Source organism: Leopardus geoffroyi, chromosome C1 (genome assembly GCF_018350155.1).
Source record: "Leopardus geoffroyi isolate Oge1 chromosome C1, O.geoffroyi_Oge1_pat1.0, whole genome shotgun sequence".
Classification (NCBI taxonomy): Eukaryota; Metazoa; Chordata; class Mammalia; order Carnivora; family Felidae; genus Leopardus; species Leopardus geoffroyi.
In genome coordinates, this window is record NC_059328.1 from 133,824,737 (window position 1) to 133,850,180 (window position 25,444).

At 33.6% G+C, this 25,444-nt stretch overlaps 1 long non-coding RNA gene across 1 annotated transcript in view; it reads left to right on the top strand.

The window, feature by feature from the left end:
• The window catches only part of LOC123598876, a 148,119-nt gene extending 124,587 nt beyond the window's left edge, over nucleotides 1-23,532 (top strand). The window contains exons 3-5 of the long non-coding RNA XR_006712836.1: nucleotides 13,386-13,476; nucleotides 21,931-22,115; nucleotides 23,129-23,532. This is a non-coding gene — a long non-coding RNA (uncharacterized LOC123598876). The remainder of the gene's footprint in view (nucleotides 1-13,385; nucleotides 13,477-21,930; nucleotides 22,116-23,128) is intronic.
• Nucleotides 23,533-25,444: the final 1,912 nt, after the last annotated feature.

Consider the following 25,444-nt stretch of genomic DNA (forward strand, 5'->3'; position numbering starts at 1 on the left):
ATTTTTCATTAAAAATATAATAATGGGAAAGTAATAAGATGACATCATATATTTGAAACCACATTTCCATGCTGAGGAGCTGTAGACTCTGTGATTAGAGAAGAATTTTTAGAACATGTTAATTCTGGAGGAATTTGTGGATTATCTCCATAGAATCTAAAAAAGAATCTATAAATGCCCCTCAAACACAATGGCATTCATTAGAAGTACTGACTGTTTTGCACACAATAAGCAGGGTGTTAACTAATATATATATTGATATGCTTTTATAATTCTCAGCTTACTTGATATAAAAATAGGCATTTCTACATGTCCTGTTATAATTAGGATATCTTGAATCTCCATTAATAAAATTACATGTAGTAAAGTTATAAAATGAAGAAATGGGTAATTAGGTACACTGAATCTAGTAGTTAAGACTTAATTTCATTGATAGCAATTTTAAAGTAAGAACAGGCAATAAATTCAGAGACTCTTCTCTTCCTGATAAGTTTTATGGGCAGGCTCTAAATGCTAAAAATCAAAAATGATATTTTACCAGGAATTAGGGGCAGCACTATTTAAATACTAGTTGACTGAGCCAAGGAAACACATCTTAGGTAATAACTCTTTCATGCTTTGTAAAATCAGATCTGTGAAAAGGCAGAAATAGCCTGAATTACTGATAATTACAAAACTTAGAATATTTGGTAGATTAAGAGTTACATAAACTGGGGCGCCTGGGTGGCTCAGTCGGTTAAGCATACAACTTCAGCTCAGGTCATGATCTCATGGCTTGTGGGTTCCAGCATAGCATCAGGCTCTGTGCTGACAGCTCAGGGCCTAGAGCTTCCTTTGGATTCTGTCTCCCTCTCTGCTCCTCCCCTGCTTGCACTCTGTTTCTTTCTCAAAGATAAATAAATATTAAAAAATAAAATAAAATTAAAAAAGAGTTACAGAAACTTTTAAGAAACTTTGGAAACACTTTAAGAAATAAGACGAAATGCTGAGCTACGTGAAATGAGCATCTGGAATTGGCAGAAACAAAGGAACCCAGCCTTTGAGGAAAAAGGTGAAAGGAACAAAAAGATGTTATTACCTTGGCAAGGTGTACTGACTGATCTCTGAGGATAGAAACTGTATTTGTTTTGATTAATGTAATTAGGTGCCCCCCACCCCTGTAATAAGAGCATTGAGCATATCACCTTTAGAAAAGTTGAATTCCTGATGTTGCTCATTCTTTTGTAAAATAGGGACATATCTGGTATCCAATATCACATGTTTAGCTAGCAGTTATGGTAGAAGAATCTGGCTTCCACACGGGCACAATGAAGATGGAAGACTGTATTTTAATTATTCTTCAGTGTGAATACACTTTCCTTGCTTAGGAGAGACACAGTATAAACGTTTTCATCTCACCCCTTAAATTCTCTTTTCTATTGAGAACAACGAGAGCAATTGAAATCAACATATTTATCCTGCCTTGACTCAGCCCTCACCATTCCTCATCTGGACTATTTTAAGAGCTGTCAAACATGATGCTTTGCTTTTAATTCTAGCGGATATGATCTGGCCACTACCCTTGCACTGTTTTGTTTTTCTGAAACAGGAATCTGACCATGTTACTCTCATGAATAAAATCATTCATTGCCTTTTTACTAGCATGAAGTAAAATTCATGAGCAAAGCCTGCCACAATCTGTTCATTTAGCTCTTTACTGCATTTGTACACTCTTGTTCTCCTCTTCTCCACTTGCCTTGTGTTCCTGAGAACTCAAATTTCTTATCCATCGCTAGGAGTCATGCTATTTTCCAACACCTACAATGAGAAAGCAATTACTCCTTCATATATCCCTATGATTTACATTATTCTTAACACTTGCCCCTCCCCTGGAGTCTAACTCAGAGTGAGTAGATCTTTCATTAAGATGTCTGTTGGAAATACCACCTTCTATTTTTTTGTAATGTAATTTCAGGGACCTTACCCTCTTTTTCCTTTTTCTCTGTCTATGCCCTTTTCTTTTTTATAATAGCTAAAAAATTCTTTTTTTTTTCAACGTTTATTTATTTTTTTGGGACAGAGAGAGACAGAGCATGAACGGGGGAGGGGCAGAGAGAGAGGGAGACACAGAATCGGAAACAGGCTCCAGGCTCTGAGCCATCAGCCCAGAGCCTGACGCGGGGCTCGAACTCAAGGACCGCGAGATCGTGACCTGGCTGAAGTCGGACGCTTAACCGACTGCGCCACCCAGGCGCCCCTATAATAGCTAAAAAATTCTTATGATAATCAAGTTTTCACCCGCATATTGTGTATCCCTCTACATATCATCTGATTGGTGCAAAGAGAAAAAATGGGATTGTCTCCTCCACTAGATTCTGTGATGCTTGTTTTAATCCATCCTAAGATTGCAGTAGCTGTTTTTTTTTTTTTTGTTTTGTTTTTGGCAACCATAATTTCTCATTGGTTCATACATACATACGTATATGCAGTAAAATAAGACACAATTTTTTGATGAGTAATAATTGTTTTGTAATATAAAGACTTCGATTAATCAAAGAAAGTATGCATTATCTCAAGTGTGCTCTGAGAGGCTAACCAAGTAAGTACTTCCTTTTTAAAATACTTTTGTTCAACCATTGATTTATTCATTAGCCATTTTGAGACATCTATTCTATGTGCATTGCAGAAGGATTTTTTCCCTAAGTGGTTTGACAGCTAAATCACATAATTGAATAAAAACATAATTATCCAAGGGAAAGCTTTTATTTTGTTGTGTGTTATCTAAATCACTGTAAGCAAATAGGATTTTTTAGTATTCTGAATAAAATAGAGTTGTTTGTGTTTACTCTGATAGACTTCTTGTAAATTATTTCTCATGACCTTTGCATTATAAAGAGCACTAATGAAGAACTTGTTGCCAAGAAGCAAGGCAAAGGAACATTTCAGGGATTGTAGATTATTGAAAAAGAAACCCAGTAGCATTGCTAATATATTAAAGATCACCTTACCATACAAGGAAGCAAAAAAATATTTTTTGAGAAGACATCCAATCTTCTATTCAACTGTAAAAAAAAGAAATTCACAAACATGACTGCTTGAGTCTTGCTTTCTGGTTCCACTCTCCACCTTTCTCTCATTCTAATATTTATTAATCTGCTCTAGGGTCTATGTGGTCCATCTGTATTCATACACCACAGATTTAATGGTTCTTCAGCAATCTCAACAGTGTGGCCATATATCTACAAGCAGGGAATATTACAGATTAAATGAAAAGACTTGGAGATAGGTTTGAGTTCTATGATTTATCAACTACAGTTTTGGACATGTGGCTTGACCAGAAAAAATATACATTTCCTCATTGGTAAAATTGGGGAATGACACCAAATCATCATGTTATTATGAAGTTTAAGTAAACTAAGTAAATATTATATAGTAGCTGATGTTTTAATTATTACTATTATCGTCATTCTCAGTATCCAGTGTAGAAAATGCATTTGTTCCATTGTGCCATAATGGCTTGATAATGTCTATCCCAGCAATGAACTTTCCTTAACATATAATGTGCACATATATTGATTTGTTATCTACCTTGCTCCTATACTTTTAACGCTAGCATGCCTCTTCTTCTCAGACCTGCCAATCCTGCCATTTTCATCAACTTTTCTCAAGGAGTTGCCATGTTCTTACATGTCCGTGGTCATTTGGTTTAACAATAGGAATCTTACTTGAGTTTAAAATTCATTTAAAGCTACTCTGAAGTTTTTTGGATCTTTCAGCTTTTTGTTTGTTTTCGTCTGCATACATAAGTTTAGAATAGTACTTTGCCTAATGTGGTTAGTAAGAATTTTATAAATTTTGTTAAAAAAGTGATTGAATATATCAAATATAGTTAAAAGAACTTGTTTCTATAAATTTTATGATTAGGCAATTGGCTGTGGCTTGTTACCTTTTATTCTTTTATATATTATGCAAATTTTTGTAGCTTTCTTTAGGTACAAGAATTTAATTTTCTCCTTTATCACAGTAATGTATGAATCTCAAATTACATTCAAATAGGACACTTAGAATTTATTGGTATTATATAAACTATACAGTAAACAAGTAAAGAGTGAATTTTCTCCAAACTATAAAAATTTGAATCTTTATATTAGGCAAGAATGATATAAATCATATAGATAAGGGACTGAAGACACAGGGAAATATTGAGATAAAAGGGAATTTCTAAATCTTTGACTTCCAGTCTGTTTTACTCAAAAACTTTGCCTTTTGTGTATTTCATTCACAAAAATAAAAAAGGGACTTCAATCCATGAGAAATATGAACAAAATTGGGGTTTGACAGTCAATTGATTATGACTGATTGGTGACTTCATCGTTAGCAATTTGATCATTGTTTTCCAGTTCCCACAGTCTGCTTGTCCAGCTCTCCAAGGAATGCTGCTAAAGTAGGCTGTCTCCCTTTTCTCTCCCATCTGCTGTTTTTGTTTTTATACTTTAATTATGAAATTATATTCAGAAGAATGGAAAATTTTGCAATATACTATAACTATAGTAAGTTTTTCTTAATCATACGAAACAGTGGTCAGTCATGTGGTAGAAGTCATTGGGCAAGATCTCACATGGCCATGGTTCTTATTCCTACTTTATCAAGAAAAGTAGCTGAGTAACATTTAGTCAGGTATTTTATAACTCTTTTTTTCTGTGATTCCCTCACTTGAAAGGTATATATTGGTGCAGATTATGGATAAAGCAAAGTATTAATATTAAATCTTAAGAAATTACTCTCATATAGGTCTATTGCTATAAAAACAGATTTAAAAAATCTGTCTAAGTTTGGTCAAAACTGGCATAATGGCAGACATATACACCAATGGGTCAGAATAAAGAGCCTAGAAATAAACCCACACATATATTGTCAACTGATTTTGACAAGGGATGCAGTGGGGTAAATACTGTGTCTTCAACAAATTGTGTTAGATGGCCACATGGAAAAGAATAAAATTGGACCTATATTTTACACCATAAAAAAAAGTAAGCTCAAAATGTATTAAAAACTTAAAGATAAGAACTGAAATTGTTAAACTCCTAGGAGAAAACCTAGGTGGAAAGCTCCATGGTATGCATGTTGGTAATTATTTCTTGGATATGACACCAAAAGCACAGGAATCAAAAGTAAACATAAGTAAGTGGGACGATAGCAAACTAAAAAGGCTTCTGTATGGCAAAACAAACTTTTGAGTGAAAAAAATCACCTACAATATGGGAGAAATATTTGCAATCCATGTATCTGAGAAGTTTTTAATATCCAAAATATGTAAGGAACTCCTAAACTCAATAGCAAAAAGCCAAACCAAAACAAACAAACAAAAAATAGCTGTGAAAAAAATGTGAAATGGACTTGAACAGACATCTCTCCAAAGAAGACATACAGACATATGAAAAGATTTTCCACATAATTAACCAACAGGGAAATGCAAATCAAAATCACAATGTGATGTCACCTTCCATCTGTTAGGGTAGCTATTATTTAAAAAAAAAAAAATTCTTGGTGAGAATGTGGAGAAATTGGAACCCTTGTACACTGTTGGTGGAAACGTAAAATGGTGCGGGTGCTATAGAAAACAATGTGGAGTTTCTTCAAAAGATTAAAAATAGAACTACTATATGATTCAGCAATCTCACTTTTAGGTATTTATGTAAAAGAGTTGAAATTAGGATCTCAAAGAAATATGTCCATCCTCATGTTCATTGCATCATTATTCACAATAGTAAAGATGTAAAGACAACCTAAATGTACATCAACAGTTGAATAAAGAAAATGTGATATGTACATATGATTGGGTATTACTGAGTCTTAAAAAAGAAGAAAATCCTGCCATACGTGACACCATGGATGAACCTTAAGAACATTATGCAAAGTGTAGTAAGTCAGTCACAGAAGAACAAATACTATATAATTCTACTTATTTGAGGTATTTAAAATAGTACAACTGAGAAACAAAGTAAAATGGTGATGACCAGGGCTAGGATTACAAAAAAATGGGAAGATGCTATTTAATGGGCATAAAATTTCAGTTATGCAAAATGAATAAATTCTAGAAATCTGCTATACAACACTGTGCCTATAGTTAATACTGTTTTGTTTACTAGTTAATAACACTGTATTAATACTTAATGTATTACTTATACATATACGTATACAATACTAATGTAATACTTAATGTAATACTTAAAATTTTGTTAAATAAATATGTACTAGAGATGTAATATACAAAATGATGACTATAGTTACTACTGCTATATGCTATATAATATGTATATGTAGCATATGTGATATATATGAAAGTTATTATGATATATATGAAAGTTATTATGAGACTAAATCCTAAGAGTTCTTATTAGAAGGAGATTTCTTTTCTCTTTTTTCCCATTTCTTTTATTGTAACTGCATAAGATGATGTATGTTAACTAAAATTATTGTAATCAATTCACAATATAGGTAAGTCAAACCTTTATGCTGTACACCTGAGACTTATACAGTAATATATATATATCAATCGTATCTCAGTAAAACTGTGAAAAAAAGAAAATATGTTAAAAAGGTAAATCTCATTTGTTTTTATCACAATTGAAAAAGAAGGAGGAGAGGGGCATCTGGGTGGCTCAGTCAGCTGAGCGTCCGACTTCCGCTCAGATCATGATCTCATGACTCGTGAGTTTGAGCCCCGCATTGGACTCTGTTGACAGCTCAGAGCCTGGACCCTACTTTGGATGCTAAGTCTCCCTCTCTCTCTCTGTCCTTACCTGCTTGTGCTCTTTCTCTGTCTGTTTCTCTCAAAAATAAATAAACATTAAAAAAATTTTTAAGTTAAAAAAATTAAAAATAAAAAGGAGAATAAACTTAAGGACATTAGGAAGTGCTCAGGTTTAGAGTAAAATTTCTGCCTCTACAAACAATTATATTGAGTAAGTCATATTAATTAGTTAATTATATTTTTAAAAAGCTATTCCATAGCTACCAATTTACCACTGTGTCTTTTCAAAGTAATTTTGAAGTCATAAAAGAAGTGAAAAACAAAGTGAAGCTTATCAGAATTACAAAACATTTTTGTCCTAATTAATACCCTTCCTAAATAAAATAGAACTGGAGATAATACATGGTTCACTCATATACCTGCCAATACATTCAAGAGATTGGAGCTTAAAATTTGCTGAAGAAATGAAGCAGTGACTGGGGACCAGATAGTGGAAGACTTTTGGTTGCACTGGTGACAAATCGTAATTATCTTGAAGATAATCAGCCACTGTGAAGAGTTTTTAAAGTAGGGAGATAACATGATAAGATTACATTTTAGAAACATTGTTTTTCTTGAAAAACATGGAAAACAAGTTGCAGGGACACTAAAATTGGAAAATTAGGTAGTAATAAGTTTTTATAAATCCTTGGCTTATAAATCTTGGTCTTCTAAATCCAGGCAAGGGTTGATGATGGTCTGAACTGAGAGAGTGGACATGGATATCTAGAGATATAGGAGAAAAGAGAAATTCTTAGGAAGTTTAATGGTAAAACATGGTGATTGGTTTATTATTCTCAGGTTCCATTTCACAATATTCCCCCTTCTCTCATCCTTCCTTGGAAACTTAATTGCTAATGTATATTTAAAATCACCTTGAAATTTATTATTATTATTATTATTATTATTATTATTATTATTCCAAAATAAAAATATAAGTTGCTTCCTATCCTGTTGCAAATTTGGATTATCACTGACACAGAAATATTGCATTAGGGCGCTATTCCGGGAAGTGGATCTGGCACAAAGTAAAGACTTGATATTAAATGTTAGCATGCAGAAGTGAGGAAGTACTTCAGACTGACTGAAGAAAATTTGTGAGAAGTAGTTCTGGCAAAATTTAATCAAAGCGAAACCAAAAATGGAGTTTGATGGTTATACAATGATGATATAGGTTGGCATTTTTAAAAGCTATAAATGCTGGATTCATAGTTAGTATGTGACTGGGAACCAAGATTCTTGAAATATGAAAATGACATTTTTGGAAGAACATTCAGTATTTGCAAACACAGTTTGCCTAGTAATTGAGAGTTGACTATGTATTAAAAAGACTTACCCAGTTTTACCATGAATTTTAGTAGAAGATACAAGCTGTATGTAAGAAAGTGAAATTGAATTTATTTTCCAAAATGGAATTGTTTGAAATATCGCCTAGTGAATTAATCTCTGAAAAGCATTATCATGTAATATTTACTTTTTTCCGGACCAGAAAATGTAAATGGTTATGTTTCCTGCCTTTGAGATCTCTGTGCCTAAAATGGATGACAAAAACAATAAGCATAGAAAAGCAGACAAATGAATCTCCACTATATAGAAATTCTGAGAGGCAATGCCTTGAAAGAAGATAAGTTGAAAGAAAATAAATTCAATAAGGAAGGGTTTATATTTTGTAAGTGACCCTATGCAGGAAATTAAATACATATAAGCAGATATGAGACAAGAATTGGAAATGTTCTTTGGGTATTCCTTTCAACATTCCCAGTGTTTGTAATGTTATTCATTGTAGAGCACTTTCATATCTATTATCCCTCTTTTTAAATCCTTCAAGTATATTAAAAGTTATTTACATATTATACATATTTACAATCTAACTCCCATGAGCCAGTCCAACAAAGTTTCTACAGAAATTGAATATCAATTACTTAAACCTGGATAACTGTATGCCAAAAGTTTGTTTCCCTTTACCTTTTATATTCTGTTCTGTTTTGTAAGTTAATTAATTTATTTATTTCTGGAACGTTTCTCTCTAGGCATTTTATTGCATGTATATGCTGCTCAGAGTATTTATTCTCAAAGTGTAATTAGCATATTCTCGCTTTCCTCCTTAAATATTTTTTCTTTGTGAGTATAGTTTTTTTTCTATTAAAGTAACTAGGTCTAAAGTCTATGTGCTATCACATTCAGAGTTAGAATTGCCTTATCCCCTCTCCCACCCACTCTCTGCAATTTTTCTCTCAGGCTCATGCATTTTCTTTAAACCCAAACTTTAGCAAGATTTTAAGACACCTGGTTTTAGTTTTGATTTCCCTCTTCCTCTTAGATTAGTTTTAAAGATCCACCTCATGACATCCTTCTTTCCTAATTGCCACTAATATACGAATTGTGTCCACTTCTTTCTTCCTTTAACTTCTACTCTGTCGTCTTTACAAAAACCTTTTTACAGTCTGCACTTCCTTCCATGCTGAATTTTCCCTTCAGCAGCATACTGCCTTCTGCAGTCTCAACATGAGTAGAGAGAATGAGATACTTACCATTTAGCCAATCTTATCTTCCATTTAAATGTTGAAATAGGAAAGGTAATCAACTGTAACAGAAGTCTATTGATAGTGCCTAACCTCATACCTTCAGTGTCAGGCCCACAACTCTGTACCAGCAGTGTCTAGCACACAATCTTGTCCCTTCAGTGTCAGGCCCACATTCTGTACCTTCCGTGTCAGGCACATAAGCTGCAGCTTGCTTGAATTTCTCCTGCTGTTCCAGAAGGGAGAGTCTGAAGGACTCTGCACGGGGTTGATACTCATCATCTATAACTAATATTCAAGACAATTAATTCTAGTGTGTGTGAACCACAGGTAATGCACCAATTTTAAAAAGCTCAGCATGCTTTTCTTTTCCAATGTACCTGGTAAATCTTTCCTGTCAACATGTATGACAAGTATTTTTACTGCTCTGTCTTCAACTTTAATAAATCTTATGACTTTAGCGAATTTCTGTATCAAATTTGCATTTTCTTCTGTTGATTCTCATTCAAAATTCTTTGGCATGAGTTTTTTATATATTTTAAATATTTTCTCCTGTCTGTTTTCTTAATTAGACAACTTTAGCACAAAGGCCTATATCATGAACATAACTGGCTTATCATTTCTCTTTTCCATCTTTGCAGTATACTCCTTTCCAATGTGGAATGCATTTCTCTGAGAAGGAGCATTGGATCCATAGTCAGAGGAGAGGCTAAATGGGTACTTAACCTCACTCCCCTTGTTGCTTTCATTTCTCTCCCTACCCACCCACTCATATGGGGATGCCTGTCACACTGGCAAACAGAGCATTTTAGCATCTGCGACATCATTCAGCAAAGCTTTCTATTTTCTGAAGGAGAACATAATTATTTGCTTGCTCAAACATAATAAATAGGGACGCTTGAGTGGCTCAGTCAGTTAAGCATCTGACTCTTGATCTCAGCTCAGGTCTTGATCTCAGTGTTGTGAGTTCAAGCTTGCCTTGGGCTCCATGCTAAACGTGAAGCCTAGTTTAAAAAATTACAATAATAAATAGCCATTCACTGTTCTCCTTTAGAAAACAATTGCATTCTTCATCAGTCGATTGAACAGCTGTATTTTTGTCCTTGAAAGTTGACTGCTTCTACTTTAAAAATCCTTTAGTGAAACAGACTAACAGTACCAAGTATAATCAAGGTTTAATGATGCTAAATGAAGCCTTCCAACTCCATGCCTTCCCTTTCTAAACCCTTGAATTTTGGCACAATTTCAAGTGTATATCCAATAGGCTTGGGAAAATTGTACCGGAGCCTTAGATGCCTCCCTAGGGGGCATATGGAGCTGTAATCCCTAGTACCAAGTGTCTGCACCTGCCATCAAGAACTGTGCACCCAGTAAGCCCCAGCTCAAGCAAAGTTTTTATGTTTTCACACCTGAAAGTACTTTCCTCTTCTAATTTCTCTACTTCTGAATTTCTGTACATAAAAATAGGAATGTACCATTTCTTAAAAATAGGCAGTGTTCTGCACACTGGAGAAATGATAAAACAATTGTCTTTACATTTGTCAATAGTCAGCCCATTGTTGTTATCCCTGGGAAAAGGAATACCAAAGAGGTGAGTACAATGATAATCTGGGCTATGTTTCTATAGGCACTTTCCGCACTGTAAGGAAGTTTAGGAAGAAAAATCCAATTTTACTTCTATATATTATAAGTAACAATTTGAAAATATAATTTAAAAAACTATTAAATATTAAGGGATGAACTTAACAAAATTTGTGTATAAAATAACAAAATATTGCTTGAGGCAATTAAAGACAACAAAGTAAGTGAAGCACTTTGCTAAGTTTCTAAATTAAAACCTTAAATTGTTAATAAGATTATTGACCCAATTTGTGTATAAATTCAGTGATCTAACACCCAACAGTCACTTTTTATCTCCCCCCTCAAGAAATTGACAAGATCCTAAAATTTATATAGAAATGTGAAAGACCTGAAATAGTTCAACAATTTAAAATGAAAGAACAAAGTTGAAAGATTTTTGTTACTTAACTTTATTATTATTATAAGGCTATAATAATTAAGACAGTGTGGTATTAGCATAAGGGTATATATCAATTAAATAGAGATTTCAGAAATAGACTTACATGTAACTGATCAATTTAATTTTGAAAAAGGCAATATTACGGCTCCAGCTAATTCAATGGGAAAAATGATGATAGTCTTTAAAATATTGTGCTCAAAGCTCTGGATATTGCAAAAGTAAAAATAAAAACAAATACTGAACCTTAACACCATATGTCAAAAATGATTCAAAAATGATTGTAGATCTACAAGTAAATATATAAAACTATCAAACTCCTACATAGGTAGAAGTTTTCTTAGATTAAACAAAAAAGCAAAAAATATAAAAGAAGAAGATTGATAAAATGGAGGTTATCAAAACTAAATTTCCTCTGTGAAAGATACCAATACAAAAATGAAAAAACAGTAACACCAACAAATAGAAGCAAGCCGCAAACTGAGAGAAAATATTTGCAATATGTATATCTGATGAAAGACTTTTTTCCATGTTTTATAAAGAACTCTTATGTCACAATAACAAACAAACAAAATAAAGAAGTAGGCAAATGGTTTAGAAAATATTAAGCAAAGAGATGTAGAAATGACCAATTCACATAGCAAAGATTTTCAACACCATTAATCATCAGGGAAATGTAAATTGAAGTCACAATGAAATACTACTATCATCCATTAGAATGGCTGTAATTAAAAAGACTAGCCATACAGAATATTAGCAAGGGTCTAGAGGAACTGAAATTCTCATACATTTCTGATGGGACTGGAAAATGGCACAGTCACTCTGTAAACTAGCATTTTTTGTTGTTGTTGGGAAGGCTAGAATATTGTTTTGAAAAGTGAAACCTATACATATAACACAGGACCTAGCCATTCCACTCCTAGGTAATACCTGAGAATAATAAAAACATCTATCCACACTAATATTTGTAGACACCAACTTGTATATAGCAAATTTATGCATAATAGCCCCAAACTACAGACAACCCATACGCTTAACAACAGATTAATGAACAAGTACTCTGTGGTATATCCACATGGTATACTATATGCCAATAAAAAAAGAATACTACTGCTGCATACTACTGATGTATTCCCAAACATGGATGAATCTTAAAAAGCATTGTATTGAGTAAAAGCAGGTATAAAAAATAATCCTTTGTAATTCCATTTGTATGAAATTTTAGAAAAAGGCAATTTACCCATAGTGAGAGAAAACAGAGAAATAAGGGGGCTTTTGGTGTGATTAAAAAATATTTTCAATCTTGATTATGATGGTGGTTATACAAGTGAGTCCATTTTATTGTATTTTCCTAATAATGTGAGGAAAAATGTTCCTGCAAATTTCAGGACAGTTTGTTCACTTTTTGTGGAGCAGGGTGCCTATATTTCAAAGGACTGATATTCAGATTGGATGTATCTTACACAATTTCTCCTTGACTAGCTTTCTTCTATCTTCTTTGAAATTTAATAGGTTGCTGATTATTACTACTAGTTTTCAATGGGATTGTAATTTGGCATTTTTTCCTCTCACATACAATTAATTTTTTTTTCTTAAGTTTATTCATTTTTGAGAGAGAGAGAGAGGGATAATGAATAGGGGAGAGGCAAAGGGAAGGAGAGAGAGAATCCCAAGCAGGCTCCATGCTGTCAGTGCACTGCCCAACACAGCCCTCGATCTCACAAATGGTGAGATCATGGCCTGAGCTGAAATCAAGAGTCAGACGCTTAACTAAGCCACCCGGGCACCTCTACAAGTTTTCAAAAATGTTTATTTATTTTGAGAGAGAGACCGACCATAAGCAGAGGAGGGGCAAAGAGAGACAGAGACAGAGACAGAGACAGAGAATCCCAAGCAGGCGCCACACTGTCAGCACAGAGCCTGAACTGAAATCAAGAGCCAGATGCTAAACTGACTGAGCCACATAGGCACCTCTGCAATATTTAAAAATAACTGAGATTGCTAACTAGTAGCCGTACCCACCTGAGTGTAGCCTTCTTCTCTAAAACTCAATGGGATTTCTTTGAATTCACAGGGACAAAGTCTGTCTATTCCATTGCATCATTCTTCTGGAACCTTGATAATAGCCAATTCTACTGCCTTAACAGCATCATTGCTTGCAGTTAGTAAGTTTGCCTTAATATGACTTTTCTACCAAATGTTTGCAACAGATTTCTGTTTACCTGAAGCCTTGCTGTGTTCTTGTTTTTCACACATTTTGAATTTTTGAGATGCCTTCACAGCTCTCTATGGATGAATAACTAATTCCAATTGTTATGCTGTATTTTGCCTAAACAGATAGGTCCTTGAGCCTTTTTTAAATCAAACATAAAACTACAAACACCCCAATAGAAAAATTGACAGAACAGGCAAGTTACAATAAACATGAAAGGATTTAACTTCATAAGTAATCAAAGGAATGCAAATTAAACAGTGAGATTCCATATTTGCCTATTGTCAGAAAAAAATAGGAATACTCATTGTTTTAAAAGCTTCAGAGAAAAGACACTGCTAGTAGGAATATCAATTGCTTTCTTAAAGTGAATTTTGAATAGATACTTTTAAAAACCTTAAAATGTATATTATATCTTGCCTAGAAATTCTACCTGATAGCTTTTTCTAAGTAAACAGACAAGGGCACAAATATGTAGGCACAAGCATATTTATCACAATGCTTTTTTTTTTTTCAACGTTTATTTATTTTTGGGACAGAGAGAGACAGAGCATGAACGGGGGAGGGGCAGAGAGGGAGACACAGAATCGGAAACAGGCTCCAGGCTCTGAGCCATCAGCCCAGAGCCTGATGCGGGGCTCGAACTCACGGACCGCGAGATCGTGACCTGGCTGAAGTCGGACGCTTAACCGACTGCGCCACCCAGGCACCCCTATCACAATGCTTTTTTAAATGTTAAAAACTCTACATTTCTAATAGTGGTAGTAACTGATGATATATTACATAAATGACGTCTGTCTATTATTTGGTCGTTCAGAAAACTGTTTAGCATTTCACATTGATGTCATGAATTTTGGTTTAAACTATATATGTATATATAGAAAACAAACTAGAAATTAATATATTGAAATGTTAACCACCAATTTCTATGTTGTGAGATTGACCATATATCTATTTTATTTCTTATGTTTTTCTCTATTTTTCAAAATGTCTAAAATCCATATGTAATGCTACTCTTATATTCAGATTTTAGACATATGAATAACTCTGTATCCCATAGGCCTATTTCGTACCTCTTGGTTTCTTTGCAATCTGTCTGCATTTGGTCTCATTTACATTCATCCAGACTGTTTAGGATATTCCTTAAGAAGATAAAATATCATGTGACTTTCCCATAGGTTTTTAGTGACTTGTTTGTTCCCAAGTTCAAGCTACTTGCTTAGTGCATAAAATCCATCCTACTCTAGTTGTAATCTGCCTCTTCAACCTCATCTTCAGTCATTGCCTCAATCCTAATTTAGTCTATATTGTAAATTCCCCATCATCACCTTTCTCAGCCTCATGCTTTTGTGCATGTGCTTTCTTATTTCTGAAGCATCATTTCCTTTCAAATTATTATGCCTGGCACACTACCCATCCTATGTATCTAGTTAAATTGAAGATTGCTGTGAAAACTTTCCCAGATATTCCAGATCTTTTCCTTCTCTAGCCACCCATAGTATTTTGATTATATTTGAAAATTATCTTTTAGAGTGGTATTTGTCTCAGGGCTAAGATGGGGAGTAGACACCTAGTCTTACAGTTTTGCATCTTCAGAACCTAGCACCTAGAATTTAGTACATCATAAACTTCATTACATGCTTGTGGAAATAAAAGGAGAAGGAGGACTAAAGCTTGTATCAAAATGAAAGTGAAATTCACAGCAACAAAATCATTACTCACAAAGAAGTCTGGTCCAAGATGGTGACAGAGGAGACTTCTGAATTTACTGCCTCCTATGGACACACCAATTCTACAGCTACACATGGAATAGTTCTTTCTAAAAGATATCTAGAAACTATCTCATAAACTACTATGGATTAGGTGAAAGTAGACAGCTTAAAAATAGACTCTTATAGATGCTTTATATAAGCCTTATTGTAACCAAAAAGCAAAATTCTATAATAAATACACAAAAGATAAAAAGAAAAGAATCCAAGCATATCACTACAGAAAATCAAGTCACAAAGGAAGAGAGCCAGATAAGAAGAAAGAAACATAGGAATTATAAAATATATAGAAAATAATTAACAAACTGCAAACAGTATGCATCTATGAAAAATTACTTTAAATGTAAATAGACTAAATTCTTCAATCAAAAGATCCAGAGTGGCTAAATAGATAAGAAGAAGAAGGAGAAGGAGAAGGAGAAGGAGAAGGAGAAGCCCACCAAACTATATGCTGCCCATAAGAGACTCACTTCAACTTCAAGGACATAAACAGAGTGAAAGTGAAGGGTTAGAAAAAGATGTTTTCTGCAAATGGAAGCAACAACAACAATAACAACAACAACAACAACAACAGAAAGGGAAAGCTATACTTATATCAGACAAAATAGAATTAAGCCAAAGAATGTAATAAGAGACAAAGAAGGTTATTGTATAATGATAAAGACATCAAAACAAGAATCTATAACAATTGCTAAATATTTATTCACCTCCACATAGGTGCACCTAAATATATAAAGCAAATATGAACAGATCTGAAGGGAGAAACATACAGCAATACAATACCCCATTTGAACAATGGACAGATTATCCAGATAGAAAATAAATGAAGTGCTTAAATTATACAATAGACCAGGTTAATTTTACAGGTATTTACCAAACATCCCACCCAATAGCAACAGGATACATATTCTTCTCCAGGTGTCCATATAACATTCTCCAAGATAGATCATAGTTGGGCTACAAAACAAGTGTTAATAAATTTAAGAAGATAGGTGCCTGCATGGCTCAGTCAGTTAAGTGTCCAACTTTGGCTCAGTTCATGATCTCACGGTTTGTGAGTCTGAGCTCCATGTCGGGCTCTATGCTCACAGCTCAGAGCCTGGAGCCTGCTTCGGATTCTGTGTCTTCCCTCTCTCTCTGCCCCCACCCCCCACTCACTCTCTCTCTCTCAAAAATAAAAACCAAAAACATTTAAAAAATTAAAAAAAAAATACATAAATAAACTTAAGAAGGTTGAAATCACATCAAGCATCTTTTCCAACCAAATTTTATGAAGTTAGACATCAATTACATGAAGAAAACTGGACAATTCACAAAATGTAGAGATCAAACAACATGCTACTAAACAATAAAATAAATGAGTGAAATAAAAAATCAAGAGCAATAAAAATAATCTGGAGAAAAATAAAAAATGGAAACACAACATACCAAAATTGATAGGATGCAGCAAAAGCAGTTTTAATAGGGAAGTTTATATTGATAAATACCTACATTAAGAAAAAAGAAAGAGTTCAAATAACCTAACATTATACCTCATGGAAATAGAAAAGGAAAAATAAAAAAGCCCAAAATTAGTAGAAGAAAGAAATAATAAAAAATAGAGAAGAAATAAATTAAATTGAAGCTAAAAAGACAATAGAAGAGATCAATATAACTAGCAACTGGGTTTTCGAAAACATAAAATTGACAAACATTTAGTTAGCCTCACCAGGAAAAAAGAGAGGACTCAAATAAATAAAATTAGAAATGAAAGAGGAGACAGTACAATTGTTACCACACAAATAAAATAATCATAACAGTCTAATATTAACAATTATATGCCAACAATTGGACAACCAAGAATAGATAAATTCCTAAAAACATAAACCCACTAAATCTGAATCATGAAATAGAAAGTCTAAACAGAACAATTACTACTAAGATTGATTCTCTAATAAAAGTCCTCCAACAAAGAAAAGGCCAGAACTAGATGGCTTCCCTGGTGATTTAAAACATTTAAAGAATTAACAACAATTCTTCTCAAACTCTTCCAAAAAATAGAAGAGGAAGGGTGTGCCTGGATGGCTCAGCCGGTTAAGCCTTCGACTGGGTTTCAGCTCAGGTCAGGATCCTATGGTTTGTGATACAGAGCCCCACATTAGGCTCTATGCTGATAGCATGGAGCCTGCTAGGAATTCTCTCTCTCCCTCTTTCTGACCCTCTCCTACTAATGCTCTCTGTCTCTCTCTTTCTCTCTCTCTCTCAAAATAAATAAACATTAAAATAATCTTAAATTTTTTTTTTTAAATGGGAGAGAACACTATCAACTGAACAGCCTTATTCTCCTACCAAAACCAGACAAAGACATTAGAAGAAAAAAAAAAACTTGCATGCCAATATCACTGATGAACATAGATGCAAAAATCCTAAATAAAATATTAACATACTGAATTCAATAATACATCAAAAGGATCAAGTGTTAAGTGGGAATAATTGTAGGGATACAAGCAAGGTTCAAGAAATACAAATCAATGTGATGCACCACATCAACATAACAAAGGTTAAAAATACATGATTATCTTCATAGATGCAAAAAAATTGACAAAAATTAAATATCCACTCACGATATAAACTCTCAATAAACTGGGTATAGAGGGAACTTATGTCAACATGATAAAGGCTATGTATGACAAGCCCACAGCTAATATATTCAATGGTGAAAAGTTGAAAGTTTTTTTCTTTAAGAACAGGAGCAAGATAATGCCCCTCTTGCCACTTTTATTCAACATAGTGTTAGAAATCCCAATCAGAACAATTAGGCAATAAATAGGAATAAAAGATGTCCAAATTGTAAAGGAAGAAGCAAAATTGTCTCTGTTTAAGAATAATTTAATATTATCATATATAAAAAACCCTAAGAACTTTAAAACTAATAAATTATTTCAGTAAATTGTGGGATACAAAGTCAACACACAAAAAATATGTTTGTATACACTAATAGCAAACTATCAGAAGGAGAAATTAAAGTAATTCCATTTATCATTTCTTAAAAAAATAAATAGGAATAAATTTAACTGAAGAGGTGAAAGATTTCTACACTAAAAAATTATAAGATACCAATAACAGAAATTGAAGAAGACACCTATAAATGGAAAAATATTTGATGTTCATGTACTGGAAGAATTAAAATGTCTATACTACCCAAGCAATCTCTATCAAAATTCCAATAGCATTTTTCACAGAAATGGACAAACAATTCTAAAATTTGTATGGAGCCACAAAAGACCTCAAATAACCAAAGCAATCTTAAGAAAGAACAAACCAGAGGCATCACACTTTCTGGTTTCAAATTGTATCACAATGCAATAGTTATAAAAACAGTATGGTATTGGCATAAAGGTATACAATGGATTAGAGATATAGGATAGAGAGCACTGTGCTCTCCTGTGAATCAGGAGATCAATGGAACAGAACAGAGAGGTCAGAAATAAACCTGTGAATATATAGTCAATTAATAGATGACAAAGATCCAAGCATATACAATGAGGAAATGATTGTACCTTCAAAAAATGGTGGTAAGAAAGTTGGACAGTCACATGCCAAGGAATGAAACTGGACCACTATCTTACACCATACCCAAAATTAATTCAAAATGGATTAAATACTTGATGGGGTACCTGGATGGCTCATTCGGTAAGTGGCAACTTTGGTTCAAGTCATGATCTTTCAGTCCATGGGTTCGAGCCCCACATCAGGCTTTGTGCTGACAGCTCAAAGCCTGGAGCCTGCTTCTGATTCTGTGTCTCCCTCTCTCTCTGCCCCCCCTACACCCACACCCCACTCATGCTCTCTCTCTCAAAAATAAATAAAGATTAAAAAAAATTTTTTTAATGACTTGAATGAAAGACCTAAACCATAAGACTCCTAGAAGAAAACAGAGGGGTTAGCTCCTTGACATTGGTTACGTCAATGATTTTTTGGATTTAACACCAAAAGCAAAGACATCAAAAGCCAAAATAAACCGGTGGGTTTGCATCACACTTAAAAGATTCTGTACAACAAGGGAAACCATCAACAAAAAGAAAAGGCAACCTACAGAACGGAAGAAAATATTTGCAAATCATATATATGATAAGGAATTAACACCCAAAATTTATAAAAAGCTTACATAACTTAATAACAAAAAAGCATCTGATTAAAAAATAGAGGATCTGAGTAGCCATTTTCCCAAAGAGGACATACAAATGGACAATAAGGGCATAAAAAGATGCTCAACATCACTAATTATGAAGGAAATTCAAATCAAAAGTACAATGAGATGTCACTTAACACCTGTTGGAATGGCTATTATCAAAAAGAAGAGATAACAAAAGTGCTGGCAAGGATATGGAGAAAAGTAAACATTTGTGTACCTTTTGTAGGAGTGTTAATTGTTATGGTCATTATGGAAGACACTATGAAAGTTCCTCAAAAATTTAAAAATAGAACTAGGGGCGCCTGGGTGGCGCAGTCGGTTAAGCGTCCGACTTCAGCCAGGTCACGATCTCGCGGTCAGTGAGTTCGAGCCCCACGTCAGGCTCTGGGCTGATGGCTCGGAGCCTGGAGCCTGTTTCCGATTCTGTGTCTCCCTCTCTCTCTGCCCCTCCCCCGTTCATGCTCTGTCTCTCTCTGTCCCAAAAATAAATAAACGTTGAAAAAAAAAAATTTAAAAAAAAAAATTTAAAAATAGAACTACCATATGCTCTAGCAATTCTATTTCTGGGTGTATATATATATATATATATATATATATATATATATATATATATATATATATATTCTTTCATGTATATATGAAAGAAACAAAGTCACTATCTTGAAGAGATATCTATACTACTATGTTACTTAGTAGTAACATAGCCAAGACATAGAAACAACGTAAATATTCGTCAATGGATGAATGGATAAAGGTGTTGTTGTTGTTGTTGTTGTTGTTGTTGTTATTATTAATTATTATTCAGGCATAAAAAGAAGGAAATCCTGCCATTTTTGACATGGACGAACCTCAAGAGCATTACGTTAAGTGAAGTAAGTCAAACAAAGAAAGATAAATTCTGTATGATCACACTTATTTGTAGAATCTGAACTCATAAAAACAGAAAACAGATTGGTAGTTGGTAGTTGTCAGAGTTGGAAGGGTGGCCTGTGGGAGACATGGGTGAAGGTCAAAAGGAACAAACTTCCAGCTATAAGTCTTGGAGATGCCATGTACAGCATGGTAACTATAGTTATTGTGTTGATCGTTTCACAATGCATACATAACTAAATCATTATGTTGTACTCCTTAAATTATTATAATCTTATGTGTCAAGTGTATCTCAATACAACTGGAAAGAGTATTAACCACATATTAGAGCTAGTAATTAGAGGAATCAAATATAGTACTTAATGTTCCCTGATCAGTATTGTTTTTCTTTAATCCATCTGTCTTTGTAAAGTGTTTTAATGGCACTACCTGTATTAAAAATCACACAAACTTCTGAATAAGATTCGTAAACTCTAAAGCAATAAATAATCATTTTTAAAAACAAAATTGTACAGAAATCTATTAACTGCCTTTGGGGATAGCTGTTATCCACACCATGGTGTTAGACTATATTTGGTTGATGCTTATAAAAGTTCTATAAAAGAGAGTTCTGTTATAATCCTTAAAGCTCGATGACTGAAATTTCTTTCTTTTTTTTTTTTTTTTTTTTTTGTTCTGAGTAAAGACCAGATAAAATATGCTGCTTGGTTTTTATTGAGGAAAATATTCCCTTGTAAGATAATGTAAAATATCCTATGATTTCTAGAAATGTATTCACTAAAGCAAAATGGATCAATTTGCCAAAAATTAAATGAAGCAATATTCAATCTAACCATCTGGGCAGGATGATATTTGTGTACCTAAACTCTTCTTGACATTTTCATTGGTTAAGGAATTACTCTTCACTTCATGACTCAAAGTTGCTTATGCTTCAGTAAAAACATCTGCTTAGTCTCTTTCCTGAAATGACTATTCAAAAATTATAAATAAAGCAGTATTTGAAAGTAATTCATATATTCATTTATAAATTACCTGGAAGTTTTGGATTTAAAAAGTAGGTATTTTATATACATTTTTACAATTCCATATGCTATATGTACAATTTCTCATTAAGAAAATCATCAATGAAAATATTTCCTTTGTAAGAAAAACCACTAATACGTGAACATGCCTTTTGGGGAAAAAAGGATATAATCCCTTTCAATAATCTGAAATCCAATTCTTTTCCCTCAGAAATGAACACAGTTTTTGGTTTGATGACCTCCTCCAAAAACGATTTTGTATACTGATTAAGTGTAAAACATATACTTGTAATTTTAAGTATTAACATAATATGTTTTGTGTCACAATTTGATTTTCTTCAATTATTAATCTCTTTCTTTTAAACTGTACATACCAAGAATGTATTGTAGATTTTTTAGTTATTCTTCAATTTGAAAGGGATTTAGGTCATTTATTTATTTATTGTTGTTTATATCTAACACTATCTGAGGCTTTACTCTGTACCCTTACCATAAGTGGTCTAAATAAATTATGTAATTTATTTTTCACAAAAACTCAATAAGTAATTTCTGTTATTGTCCCTACTTTACAGGCAAGGACCAGAGAGAGAAAACAAGGTCACACTGCGAGTAAGGTGTGGTTTCAGGATTCAACTTCAGTAAATCTAACTCCAAAACTGTGCTCTTTTCTGCTATTTTGTATATTTTGCTACTGCTATTTCAAACATTGGCCTTCAACTCTTAAAAGACCACCAGGAAAATCTGTAACCAGGCAACGGTAGGTTGATTAGATTGACTTCGATAAGAGAGAATATCAAGTTGACATGGTCTTAGGGATGTCTTGGAAAAGGGAATCAGGATTTTAAGATTTGGGCAGGGTGACTTTTTAAGAAATTCTTACATGGTAAAGAACTGAGTGGGATTGAGCAGAATTTATAACATAACACTTTCAAATTGGTGGGAACAGACAGGTGAGGTTCTGGAAGCAAATTTTGACAAGAAATCTGTTACTCTTGATGAGTTAGCCTGTATTATAATTGATTATTAGTCTTATCTTCCTGGAGCGTATATCTAAGTTCTTTTGCCTGTTCTTGATATTATTTAACAATGGGACAGGAAGGTATATTTATCTTCTCACCAATACTGATACAATAAAAAGAGTTTTGCATGACCGTTCATGTATGTGCACAATAGTTTTCCACTTCTTTTTTTTTTAAGCTTATTTATTTTGAGAGGGAGAGAAAAAGAGAGGGAGAGCAGGGAAGGGTCAGAGACAGAGGGAGGAAGAGAATTCCAAGCAGGCTCTGCAATGTGAATGTGGAACCTGATGTGAGGCTCAATCCCATAACTGTGAGGTCATGACCTGAGCCAAAATCAAGAGTTGGACACAACAAACTGAGTCACCCAGGCACCCCATGCACAATATTTTTCTATGATAGATCTGTAGAAGTTGAAATTCTGGGGCTCTGTATTTGTATATTTTTTAAATTAACAGGTACTGTCAATTTGTGTTCAATAATGCTATAATAATTAACATTTCCAACAAAGATATATGATGCTCAATTCCCCATACGCTCACTAACACTATATATGATCAAGCTATTAATTTTACCAACCTGGTAAGAGGAAAGTGCTGTTTTATTTGATATTTTAATTATAACTCCCTTGATTTTTTTCCCTATATTTTCCTAACAAATTTGAGCAACTTTCTTATGGTCCTCATTTGTATTTTGTCTTCTGTGATGTATTTGGTTTTTCCCTTTGTCATTTTTTTTTCCTATTGATTTGCAGGACTATTTCATATAATAGAGTTTCTTACTCATGTGTTTAAGGAATGGCTTGGTCAGCTCTGATAAAAGACTGCCACTGAGTTCAGGTAATTTCACCTGTACCAATTTTGGACTTTGGTTGAGGACAGCAGATACAGGGAACATTTACTTTTCATGGAGGAAATGGAAGTTTCCTAGAGAGGTGAGTGGAAATATGTGATTTCTCCTCAGAGTTAATATATCTTCACTTCCATCCATATTTTACTGCTCAAAACAAATCACATGGACCATCTCCAAATCAATAGGGTGGCTGAATTTACTCTTCTCATGGGTGTCACAGGAAGAAGGTAGTAATTATTTGTGAACAAAAATCTAATCTACTCACTTATAGTTAAAGTTCACTCTAGCTTAAGCCCTACCAGAAGATAGTCATGATGCAGACTTTAGTGAATATCATCTCTATATATGTTTTTGTAACTACTCAACAAATATAATACATGTATGTATGAACTACATTGTATAAATTGTTGTATGCATGATTTATCCATGTTTAAAAAATAATCACTAATAGACATGAACAGATTCTCAATCTGGTAATTAGGGAAACAAATTTAAATAATAGGATATAAAATTTTTGTCTCTTTTATACAAATAAATGTGATAATCCTTAGTGTTGGTGTGTAACTATGAACTGGAGATTTTTATTTATTGGTAATGAAGGTATTTATGGAGAGATAGGGATTTGGTTTTGACTCATCAATCTGAAGTTTCACAAGCCCCTACAATAAAAGCAACTTCCCTTGTCTTTCTGGAAAAAATTACATAATGTAGGAACTTTCTATTTTTTCAAAGTTTTATAAAACTCAGCCACATAAACTTTGGGGACTAATGTATATTTTGTCATAAAACATGGACTACACTTTTTTCCTATGGTTATTATACTATACAGACTTTTTCCTTGATTTGTGAATAAAATTAGATAATTTGTGTTTTTCCATTAGATATTATTATTCAGGGACCCTATTGATATCTATATTTTCTCTGTAGATCTCTCCTTGGTTTCCAGCACTGCTCTGAGGAATTGCCACTTTTTAAACATGGCTTGGTTTGGGGATGTGAGATAAGCCGGTCTATCTAGGTTATCAACGTGATTTCCTCTATTCATTAAAGCTGTGGGGCTGGACAGACAACGTGTTACATGTGTTATCTTTGACATGCCACGTCTCCAAATTTTAACACTTAGTATACATACTTCAAATTTCTAATTACTCAAAGGGTAATGCATATAGAAATCCACATGTTTATTTTTTTTAATGTATTTTATTTGAGAGAGAAAGCATGCATATGCACAAGTAGGAAGGGACAGAGAGAGAGGGAGAGAGAATCCTAAGCAGGCTCCATGCTGTGAGTGCAGCATCTGACTTGGGGTTCTGTCTCAAGAATCATGAATTCATGACCTGAGCTGAAATCAAGAGTCAGATACTTAACTGACTGAGCCACCCAGGTGGCCCTAGAAATCCAAATGTTTAGGTTTCCAAGAAAATGTAGTAATTTCCAATGAGCCTTGTTATTGCTCTTGACCATGATTATATCAGAGAAAGTCTCATTGATTTGACATCTTTTTTCTCTTTTCTTTCAGCTAGCACTAGGTAAGAAGTCAAAGGTGGTGATGTTATTATTTCTTCCTCTGTTTGCTCTATAGTACATATTCTGTGTTTCACTGTTTTTATGTTCATGAAAATTCTTCATGTTCACATGACTTGGGGAATGTGGCCAATTTTCAAATTGAAATGGGGGATGAAACTTAATGTTATCTGGGCAACTCAGAAAATAATCTTGATTTTGAGATTCATATTTGGACAAATTATAGCTACTTCATTCTGTATAATTAAAGTTTATGTGCACATTTTTATATACATATTTTACACAGGTTTTAGTAAATGTTTATATGGATTACTGCAATGTATTACAGATATTTTAATTAAAAAAATTTTTTTATGTTTATTTCTGAGACAGAGAGAGACAGAGCATGAGTGGGGAGGGGCAGAGAAAGAGGGAGACACAGAATCAGAAGCAGGCTCCAGGCTCTGAGCTGTCAGCAAGAACCCCATGCAGGGCTTGAACTCACAAACCATGAGATCATGACCTGAGCTGAAGTTGGTCGCTCAACTGACTGAGCCACCCAGGCGCCCCTATAGATATTTTAGAAATTATCTAGTTTTTCTATGCACAAAAATTATCTGGAGTTTGGAGTCTCACATTTTTTTTCTAAGACAGAGAATTCCAGTTATATTTTATGAACTTAACTGAAGTTGGGAAGATAATAAAAGTAATAATG